General features: G+C 45.8%; 1 long non-coding RNA gene across 1 annotated transcript; it reads left to right on the plus strand.

Annotated features, from left to right (window-relative positions):
- Positions 1–206: 206 nt before the first annotated feature.
- Positions 207–2541, plus strand: LOC134485590 (uncharacterized). Its single transcript, XR_010063730.1, has 2 exons — positions 207–427; positions 1676–2541. It is a non-coding gene; the product is annotated as an uncharacterized LOC134485590 (long non-coding RNA).
- The last annotated feature ends 8597 nt before the right edge of the window (positions 2542–11138 follow it).

An 11138-nucleotide genomic window follows, 5' to 3' on the forward strand; every position in this document is an offset into this window, starting at 1 on the left:
ACATGGACTGACCCTGGACTCTGACCTCATAGGTAGCAATGAATATCCTAGTAAGAGCACCAGTGGGAGGGGAAGCCCTGGGTCCTGCTAAGACTGAACCCCCAGTGAACATGATTGTTGGGGGGAGGGCGGTAATGGGGGAGGGTTGGGAGGGGAACACCCATAAGGAAGGGGAGGGGGGAGGGGGATGTTTGCCCGGAAACCGGGAAAGGGAATAACACTCGAAATGTATATAAGAAATACTCAAGTTAATTAAAAAAAAAAAAAAAAGAGTGTGAGTTTCCTGGGCTTGACTCTCCTGCATTCTCAGCGCAGACACTTCCTGCTGCATGTATTTGAGGACTGTGTAATGGCCAGTGTCCCAAGAGAGGATTATACTATCTTATGAGGTTTTGACGATGGGATTTGAGTCCAGGAGCATGAGAAGGTGAGGCCTTCCTGTTTCGCTAAGTTATAAAACCTTAGGATCATAACCGCACATATGCCATGAGTTACTGGTGCAACCCCACTCCTCATTTTTAATCTGACTCTGGAAGACTTTAGCTGCTATTTCCAGCAGTAGTCTTTCCCTCTCCCCGCTTCCTCCTCCTCCCCCACCCTCTTCATTTACCTCCCTCCCACCACTCCACCTTCCTCCCATAGTACTGTATGCATTGCTCTCTCTGGGATTCAGCCCAGGTCTTATCCATGAAGTTATCTTGCCCCACAAAGCTTTCCCATTCTCCATTTCAAAACAAATGTAGTGAGTTTTTATGGAAGTGGAAATAGTTCCCAAGTGGTTTAAAAAAAAAAATGATTCAAGGGCTGAGGCCCAGACAATAAAATACTTGCTGCACAGGTATGAAGACCTGACTTGGAGCCACGGCACCGCCATAAAAAGCTGACTTAGTGGTAGGCACATGTCACCCTGGCACTGTGCGATGAGGGGCAGAGACAAGGAGATCCATGGAGGTCATTGTTCCGATTGTAAACAAATTAGTGAGCCTCTGATGTAGTGAAAGACCTCAAAAAACTAACACAGAGAGTAATGGTAGAGACCCAGTACTGAGCTTCGACCTCCACACACGTGCATGCACACCAACATGCACATGTACACACACACACACACACACACACACACACACACACACACACACACACACACACCATAATTCAAAGAGAGTAAATTACAATGAAGTGAAACCTCTCCTATTTACACCATACTCAAACCTCAGTTTCTCATCTCAGAAATAACTTACCCATCGTTTTCTTGGTCATCTTTCTATAAGTTTCCTCCCCCTTGCAACACACACATACACACACATACACAGAGAGAGACAGAGACAAAGTCAAAGACAGACAGACACAAAGACATACAGAGAGACAGTGACAGAGACAGATACACAGACAGAGAAATGGAGAGACAGAGACAGAAAATATATATAATTTATATAAAAATTACATTAAATTTTATATAAAATTATAATTGTACAAAATATATGTGGTATATATAATATATATTATACATATATGTTGCTTTTCATAGAAGCAAAAGAACACAATGCATATTTCTTATACATCGTAGGTCTTTTTATTAACAGCATTCCATGGTTTATAAATCTAAGTTAATATCTTTAAACCCCTTATAACAGTGTTTGAACCATAGTAAATGCTAAAGCAACCTCTCCTCACACAGGGGAAATCAAAGAACAGACTCCAGCACTCAAGACTGTTGGAGCACTGAGAAAGAAACAACATAGTTCCACTGGACAGGATGGACAGAAGGACAGAAGCCTGGAGGATGCTCCAGAGACTACACTACTACATCTCCCAATGCCCGTGTGACATTTGAAAAACAAATGTTGTCATAAGAGGTCACACTTCCTCAAATGAAGTCACTCTTCTCTCCCTCTGGTACTGATACATATAAGTTATACATGGAGAAACAAGTCTTTTTTGCTACAGCTACGACCAGAAAATGAGAGATGCCTTCTGCACTTTAATTCGTTTAACTCGCCTAAAAAGAATGGATGGTGTTGAACCCCCAGTTTGGCCAAAGCTTGCTCGGGTCCACATCAAGTCACAAATGTTTCTGAAAGGTAATGAAGGGGGAGAGTCCCTTGCACTTGGTTCTGGTTCCAAACCTCTCCACTGAGGTCCTCTAACTGAAGCAGAACTGGTGACAGATGTAAATTCCATGGATAATCAAAGCAGGGGCCGGGGCATGGTTTGAGAAGGACCACAAGCAGGTTTTGGTGCAGACTATTTTCCCTGATGCCGTGAAGAACACATTCTCTGTCCACACAAATTTTAGTTCCCCAGAGATGACCTTCTCATTTCTCAGTGTAGAAATGTGACAGAGGCCTTCCACTTACCCAGGCCACCTGACCCACAATGCACCTGTCAGACTCGGCAAGCAACAGCCCTGGGGTAGGATGTGGGGAAGGACAAAGGTTTTGAAATGTGGAGTTATTTGGGTGTCTGGGGAATTTGACAGAACTTGTGACTGCTCATAGGAGGGAGGCTGGTAACTTAAATAAACATGAATCATTCCAGAACAAATAGTAGAGTCCATTTAAATTCATCACTTCCCCCACCCCCATGGCCAGAGGTCTTTGTTGTAAACAGGCCTCCTTTGAGTGTCTGTGGGTATGTGCACGCACTCCCAACCAAGAGCTGGGAGAAATGCCAAATGGTAACTCTCCCGATACCATCCAGGAGGAGACAAGAGATGCCTGACCCCGTGCTGTACCCCACTGAGAGGTTCCTGTGGGGTTGGGACTAGGTCAAAACAAATCCAACTACTGCAGACAACTGTTTCTGCCTCCTGAGTCTCCAAAGCCCCGAGGCACCCGATACATGTGACCCACATAACTCCAGAGACACGGGGCGCAGGGAGCAAGCCCGTGCTGTGACAGCTGCAACCCCTTCGCAGCTCTGCCTTGTCACAGAGACTGTGGCACTGAACACCTCAGAGGTCCTGACAGGGAGAAAAGTTAAATCCAGGAAGAATTGGGGTCACTGGGGAGTGAGTATCTAAGGTACTACCCATGAGAACAGGACACGAAAATGGGTCAGGCAGTTGAGGGGAAAAATTGCAATCGATCTGTGACCTTGGCCAAGACCTGGGGATGTCATTGGTTCTGCCCTGACTGACCACCAACTTCATCAAAGTGCTCTGTGACCATGAACAACTGTCACTCTAATTCCTGCATAAAAGTCCACCTGAGGCAAGAGATAAAGCCTCCCTCAAACTTAAAGGCACCGTATCTTTACTCTATCAGCCCTCAGTCAGACTGCCCAGGCCAGCACCAGTGTAGAGCTTCTGATTGTCCTTAACTGCTCCATGCCGGGACAAGGAGACTTGACCATGGGGTGTAATCAAGCCAGCCCTCTGTGACCCCCGCGTGACCATGAAGAAAGATTGACAGAATGACACCCAAACACTATGGAGAGCTGCAGACCAGCGAGGGGTTCGGACCACCTGCTCACTTCTATGCATGGGAAGGGTGAGGCTAACTGCAGGCCGGGTCTTATTCCAAACAAGGGATTGGCCTAAGGCCACTGCACACAGATGTAGAAGAGGCCCACAGCTGGGCGTGTGTCTAGGGAAAGGATCAGACACTCTCCAGGGCAGGATGGATGGCAGGGTGACACAGCTGTTGCAAAGGTCTGTGCTGTTCCAGTGGCTTTAGGGAATTAAGACATTTGGAGGAGGAGTTCCAGACAAAACCCTTAATTTAGCCTGGTTTCCAGTTGCTTACAACAAGGAACCTCGGAGACAGCAGTGAGATCTCTTGTTGTTGTACTCCCTCTCTCCCTCTCTCCCTCCTTCCTTCTCCTTATCTAATGTCTGGAAGTGCCATTGTTCCGGTTTTCAAGCTGCAAACAAAATCCAGCCCTTCCTGACCATTCCCGCTGCCAACACCTCCAGGCAGGCCACGTTTATCTTTGATCTCCACTGCTAGGTGCCCTACTGCTCATGAGGCAGACAGAGAGATGCCTTTAAAACCTACTGTTGGCATCAAGAACCAGCTTTACAGTCAGGAACTGGCTGTACAGTTGCAGGTCGCCTCGGAATCCAGCATTAACGGTGACGTCACCCATAGGCGACAGGGCGCATCTGTTGCCGTGGCAATCGCCTCAGGTTCCCAGATTCCACCTGGCTCACCTCCCACCTCTATGTGCAAGCGGTTGACATCACAACCCAAATAAAAGGCAGACCCTCCTGACCCCCAAACTCTCTTTTCTTTTCCCTTTTGTCTCCGTTGTTCCCTTATCCCTTTCTCCCCGACAATAAACCTCTCTCACCTGGAACGGTACTGACCTGGTTTGGTGTGTCCGGATGCGAGCCTCGATTCTAACACAACTCCTATGTCAGATGGTATCCCTCTTCTTCTTTGTAGAAACCCTTCAGCAACTCTCCCTTCTGAGAAGGGGCTGCTAAGGCCCTCCCATCACCTGAGCGCTCTCTACAAACTCTCCTGGTGGCTGTGCAGTCTCTGCCTCCCCCCTCCTCACTTTCCTCATCCTCTCCATCCTCCTCTTGATCAACACCAACCCTACCTCAGGAACATCCTGAAATGCTACCCCGGGTCTGGGAACCTCTTTCACAAAGGCCATCGCTCTCCCAGTCAGCTCCTTGAGGCCTTTTCTCAACTGTCCACCTAGGAGCTTCCACCCTCCCCAGAACTGCAAGTGTAGACGAGGCCCCTTCCAGGTGCTCTCGCTTTCCAGATCACGTTCTACAATCTACTGTCATAAATGACATGCTATCAGGTAAGAACAGAGGCACTTCTAATAAATGGATCCATGGGTGAGTTTGCCATGGTGCACGGACTCGGAAGTAAATAACTCAGACCACTGTCCCATATGCAGTCCATTGCTGAGTAAAATATCCTGATGCACATACATAAATATCTATGTAGATATGGTGCCGTTACTGTATATTTAATATTTTCTCTCTCTCTCTCCCTCTCTCTCTCTCTCTCTCTTTCTCTCTCTCTCTCTCTCCCTCTCTCTCTCTCTCATAAATTGTAAAACACTGTGAGAACTAGGAGTTGGGTAGTCATCCATCCAGTGTATTTACTAGACACCTCCACACTGTACCAGGCACTGTCCTGGGACCTCAAATACAAAGGTATTCAACCATTGATGGTCCTGGCTTCCCGAGGTTCTCAGTCTAGCATGTGGAGATGGGTATCTCACGAATAATGCAGTCGACATAAGAAAACTGTTAAAATAGTCTGGGAGGAACATCGTATTTGCTGTTAGGTGGTAGGTAGGTGAGTGGAAATTACTGACAAGATCCAAGATCAACTTAGAAGCTGGAGACTATGTAATTATGAATGAATTCAAGGGAACTTTTATGACAGAGGTGAATCCATAAGTTCTGATTAAAGAAACTTGATGGTAATTACTAATACTTTAATTGGTAGAGAAGGTTGAATAATGAATGGTCTTCCAGAAGGTATTTGTGCTTTAATCCTAAACCTGAGAATTCTACCTTGGCGGGGAGCGTTTTTGCAGATGTGGTTTAATTGAGGAAGTTAAATGGGCAAATTACCAGGATTTTCTAGGTAGGCGCACATGTGATCATGTTCTACCTTGTGACAAGGATCCGATAGGCTGGAATGGTGTGGCATACCTATAATCAGAGCCCCCCGGGAGCTGAGCCAAACATTGCAAGCTGGGTGTCTGTATAAGCTAAATACAAAGAACTTGCCTCAACCTCTACACCTAAAAATCCAAGGTCACGGGAGTATTTAGGGACATCCATACAATGTAAAGAGAGCAAAGAGAAAATCAGTAATGGGGTTGGGGATTTAGCTCAGTGGTAGAGCGCTTGCCTAGGAAGCGCAAGGCCCTGGGTTCGGTCCCCAGCTCCAAAAAAAAAAGAACCAAAAAAAAAAAAAAAAAAGAAAAGAAAATCAGTAATGCTGGCTTAGATCGAAAGATGTGGCCACAGGCAAGTTTGAAAGTTAATTTTGTATATTACCTGACTACACATGAGTTCCCCAGAGATGTGGTCAAATAGAATTCTGTGTGCCCGTAAGCTTGTTTCTGGAGGCTACTAAAGCAGATTGCCCCCCTCCCCCCACCCTGCTCTGGGCCTCACCCAATCAACTGGTCAGAACAAACAGGCTGAGTAGGAAGGGATTTCTCCTCTCTGACTTCCAAACTGGGTACTGGTCGTCTCCTCCCCTCACCCTGGAGCTTAGAACACTTGTTCTAGCTTGATGACTGTACTGCATGTGACACATCTCAGCCTCCCTCTATGACTGCATGAGCCAATTCCAGATGGAAGGATGGATAGATGAGAAATAGATAGATAGATAGATAGATAGATAGATAGATAGATAGATGATAGATAAGCAGACAGATGATTGATAGATAGATAGATAGATAGATAGATAGATGATAGATAGGCAGACAAATGATTGATAGATAGATACATAGATACATACATAAATAGATAGACAGATAGATACATAGATACATAGATACATGCATAGATACATACATAGACACATAGGCAGATGATAGATAGATACATAGATACATACATAGATACATAGATACATACATAGATACATAGATACATACATAGATACATACATAGATACATACATAGATACATACATAGATACATACATAGATATATACATAGATACATAGATAGATAGATAGATAGATAGATAGATAGATAGATAGATAGATAGATAGAGACGATATACATGTAAATTACATAAGTCCTCTCCCTCAGGAAAACAGATTAATATATCAAAGAATGTTAGCAGCCACCAACAGCAGAAAGATACAAACCCATCTCTAAAGGCCACACATCGAGTGCAGCACCTGAAGTTCAGTCCGGCCGAATCTGTTTCAAGTTCCTTATCTGCTGAACTGTAAAGGATATATGTGTACCGTTGAGCCAACCAATTTGTGGTGATATGTCTCAGAGGCCACAGGAAATTAGTAAGATAGGAAATGCTGTAAGACAGACATCAATATTATTTTTGGAGTATGAACCAAGATTCCAATCATACACTGATCGGAAAGACAAGCCAAATGCCAGCTTAGATATGTCACATGTGACTCATAGAATGGGTCTGAGCCACCATTATGCTCCAAGGACACCACAAATAGAAAGCCATGGGAAGTGGGGAAGGCAGCTGTTCTATGCCCCATGTCTAGACTTTTTGACATTGGAAGACCTGGTGGAAGAGAAGTCTGGGGAAGAAAGTAGAAGCCATACATTCTTGGAGCCACAAGACATGAGAGTTTTGGATGGCACTAGAGTGTATGGCAAAATGAATGGCAGTGAAGCAGCCAAGGCCTGCTGTGTGGAGCTGACTGCCTGGGAACGCACATAGACAGCAGACAGTCCCTGTGGAGGACGGATCCAGGAAAGGGCTTGTTCTTGTTCTCTGATGGGAGAGTGTAGAGTGTAGTGCCATATTGGATTTGGGCCTGGCTGCTTTGTAACTGCATGGCCACAGTTAAGAAGTCATGGGATTGTTGGACAGAGGCCTCTCCCATGTATTTACGGCACAGGAAGAAAAGACCAAGTAGTAAACACCCGATATCTCCACTGCATGACCTCTGCTGAGCCCGGCTGATGCATGTGGAACTGACACACCTGGACCACACCTGGGTGGTGGTCAATTTACTTCTGCCTTTTACTTCCTCAGCCTTTATCCTTGAGATTTAGGCTGGTCTTCTGGGATTTCTCCCTAATTAATTCAGGTCTCCTAGTTGGTCTTTTGTTACCGAAGTCACAAGCCAGGTAGTCACGAGCCAGGGTTTCCCACTGTGCTTCCCAGTTATTTTCTACCTGGAGACTTGGGTATATAAGTGGTGAATAAAGCTACAGGAGACTCTCACTATTCCTCTCACTCTCACTCTTCCTTCCGCTCTTCCTCTCTCTCTCTCTCTCTCTCTCTCTCTCTCTCTCTCTCTCCCTCTCTTCCTCTCCTGGCTTGACACGATAACCTCTGTGTGTGTGTGTGTTTCTTTCATCCCGTAGGCTTTCGCCCGATTCTCGGTACCAGGTCGGTGCTGGCGCCGACAGTAGAGCACTGGATCTGCTGACCCAATAGCGAGAACAGTAGGACACGCAGATGCAGGATGCTGTTGCCTCCTGGAGCTGAGAAAACCATCAATGAAGAGGATGCCTCTTTCCCAACAGCACTAGGATCCCTGGGGCCATTTAAGAAATCGCAGTGGTTTCAGATTTTCTAACTTGGGCTCCAGACATTAGAGCTAGCCAGGTAGTTTCAATGTATGTCAGGAGACTCAAAGCAGTCCTGATAGGTATTGTGTCCAAAGGGGACCGGGTATAGATAATTCAAAGCAAGGTCATATATGTGCTATGTGTGTGATCAAAGGAACGCACTGAGGGCTGGGAGTGAAGGAACAACAGCCACGTCACACTGAGTAGAAAATGGAAGATGCCTAGCTGGAAGACTGAATGCACTACTAGTTCTAGAAAGGTCCAGGGACTGATAGCTACACCGTCCGTCCATTTGCCCAACTACAATTGTTGAATGGATTCCCTAATACACTATGGGGGAAGGCAGGCCTGCAACGTCACCAGTTCTACAACTAAGAAGAGGTCCTCAAGCAATAAAAAAAAAAAAAAAAAAGACTCAGAAGCTGTCATAGAATCAAGCACAGAGGAGAGTGTGACTTTAACTTCTGCGCTCTCAAATTATCCCCGTGGCAGGGAGGACACTGGGATATAGTTATTGTGTTCTACACACACCTTAGGAGTATGGAAAATGATGGTCATCTCTTAGTCTCCAGAGGTAGCTAATGCAGTCTTCAAGCCACAAGGACACATCAGCAGTACAGTGCGAAACAGGTCCCCAGTGGAGGAAAGTCTCCTAGCCTTCAACATAGGCAGCAAGGCTGAACTGCCCCGATTTTCTCCCGATAATCTCCGTGCGACCTTCAGAAAGTGACCACTAGGTGGCAGCTGCATGCTGCGAAGAAATGAACCCGACTCCACTTGGTGCTCAGAAGTCAAACTTCCGCTAAGTCCTGTGCCTGAGAGAAAAGCCGGAGAGCACAGGGTGGCGACAGGTTGCTGTTGAATCTGACCTCAGCCGCTAGCCCGCGAGCAGGCGAAATGAGTGACTGGGTGTTCTGAGCACCACTGACAAGCTGACAGCTGGATTTTAATTCATACGGATTAATTTAAATATGAAAGCAGACGTTCAGCTCAGCTATTTTAAATCCTTTAAACCAACCTGGCTCTGAACACAATATGATAACTTACTTCCTCAACTGTGAATTCTATGACCAGGCAGTTCCGATGAAAATAATGAAATTTAGCTGTGTTGTAAAGGCAACGTCACCCACTGAGGTTGGCACAAAAGTGCATTATAAAATAACCACCTCGGCAAGATTAATCTTCTGTCACCTCGTAGAGTAATCGTTTTGGTCCACATTCGGAAAGGTCTACCCTTCCAATAAACTTGAGACATACAATGTAAAAAAACAACATTCATATTTGTGTAAGTTATGCTGACTTTTTATATTAGTTTATGTAACATTTCGATGTGGTTTGTAGATAAGGCATATTAAATTTCACCTTCTTTCCTTTCACTGCATGGTTTGGTTTGGGAGGTGCTTTTCCATTTACTGAAAGAAAATTAAAAAGAACACACATGGTATGCACTCACTGATAAGTGGGTATTTAGCCCAAAAATTTGGAATACCTAAGAAAAAATTCACAGATCATATGAAGACCAAGAAGAAGGAAGACCAAAATGTAGACGCTTCAGTCATTCTTAGAAGGGAGAACAAAATATTCACGGGAGGAAAAACAAGGACAAAAAACAGAGCAGGGACTGAAGGAAAGGCCATCCAGAGACTGCCCCACCTGGGGATCTACCCCATATGCAGCCCCCAAACCCAGACACTGTTGCTGATGCCAAGAAGTCCTTGCTGACAGGAACCTGATATGGATGTCTTCTAAAAGGCTCTGCCAGAGCCTTACTGATACAGGTGAGGATGCTTGCAGCTAACCATTGGACTGAGCACGAGTTCCCCCCGCCCCCTGCCATGGAGGAGTTACCGAAAGGACTAAAGGAGCTGAAGGGGTTTGCAGCCCCATAGAAATAACACAATATCAACCAATCAGACAGCTCCCACCCCCACCCCCCAGAGCTCCCAGGGACGAAACCACCAACCAGTGAGTACACATGGAGGGAGCCATGGCTGCTGCATATGTAGCAGAGGATGGCATGGTCCAGCAACAGTGGTAGGAAAAGTCCTTGGTCCTGTGAAGTCTCGTCTCCCCAATGTAGAGGAATGCCAGGGCATTGAGGTGGGAGTGGGTGGGTGGCAGTGGGAGCATCCTCATAGAAGCAGGAGGAGGAGGGGCTATGGGAGAGAAGGGAAAGGGGCTAACATTTGAAATGTAAATACATAAAATATCAGAGAAAATAAAATTAAAAGAAAGGAAACATAGAGTTGGGAGCACACAGGGAAGACATCAGCCATTTCCAACTTCCGGCAGAGTCTGATCCTTTCTGTACCTACCGTAGGTCCCTCCAGGCCACGTCTCTCCACAGTGGGGATACTTTCCTTCCTACCCACACGGGCATTTCCTGGTGGTTTGAATCCTCTGGGTTCAAACAACAACAGTGATCTTATATTTCTTTCTCTTACCTCCTCTTCCACCTGCCTCTCTCCAGGTTGGCTCCACAGAGGCTGAAGAAAGAAACCTTCTTGCACACTCACCCAGTCTCGTGCCGGCCCTATAGCTGAGATGGAAGATTCTAAATTCTTCCAGAAAGAAAGAAAGGAAGAAGGAAAGAGAGAAAGAAAGAAAAAGAAAGAAAGAAAGAAGCTTAGAAATACAAGTTCTAAAAAGCAAAGTGCAGACGGTGGAAGCCATGACAGACTTTTTCAAAAATATATATTTTTCTCTCCTTTTATATGTAGATGTGAGCAGCAGGTCTATGTGTGTGCCTGCCTGAAATGAGGGCTCTCTGAGGAAATAGAGGGGATTATAGGAGAGCAGGCGAAAACCGTACATGTAAAAGGCTCTGGAGGGGTGGGGTGTGACGCCACAAAGGGTCAGGCTAGAGATCAGGTTCTCCCACCTTGCTCTGCACTTGTCTTCAAGACTCGGACTCTGGTCTAGG

The sequence above is a fragment of the Rattus norvegicus genome, chromosome 2 (assembly GCF_036323735.1).
Source record: "Rattus norvegicus strain BN/NHsdMcwi chromosome 2, GRCr8, whole genome shotgun sequence".
NCBI lineage: Eukaryota > Metazoa > Chordata > Mammalia > Rodentia > Muridae > Rattus > Rattus norvegicus.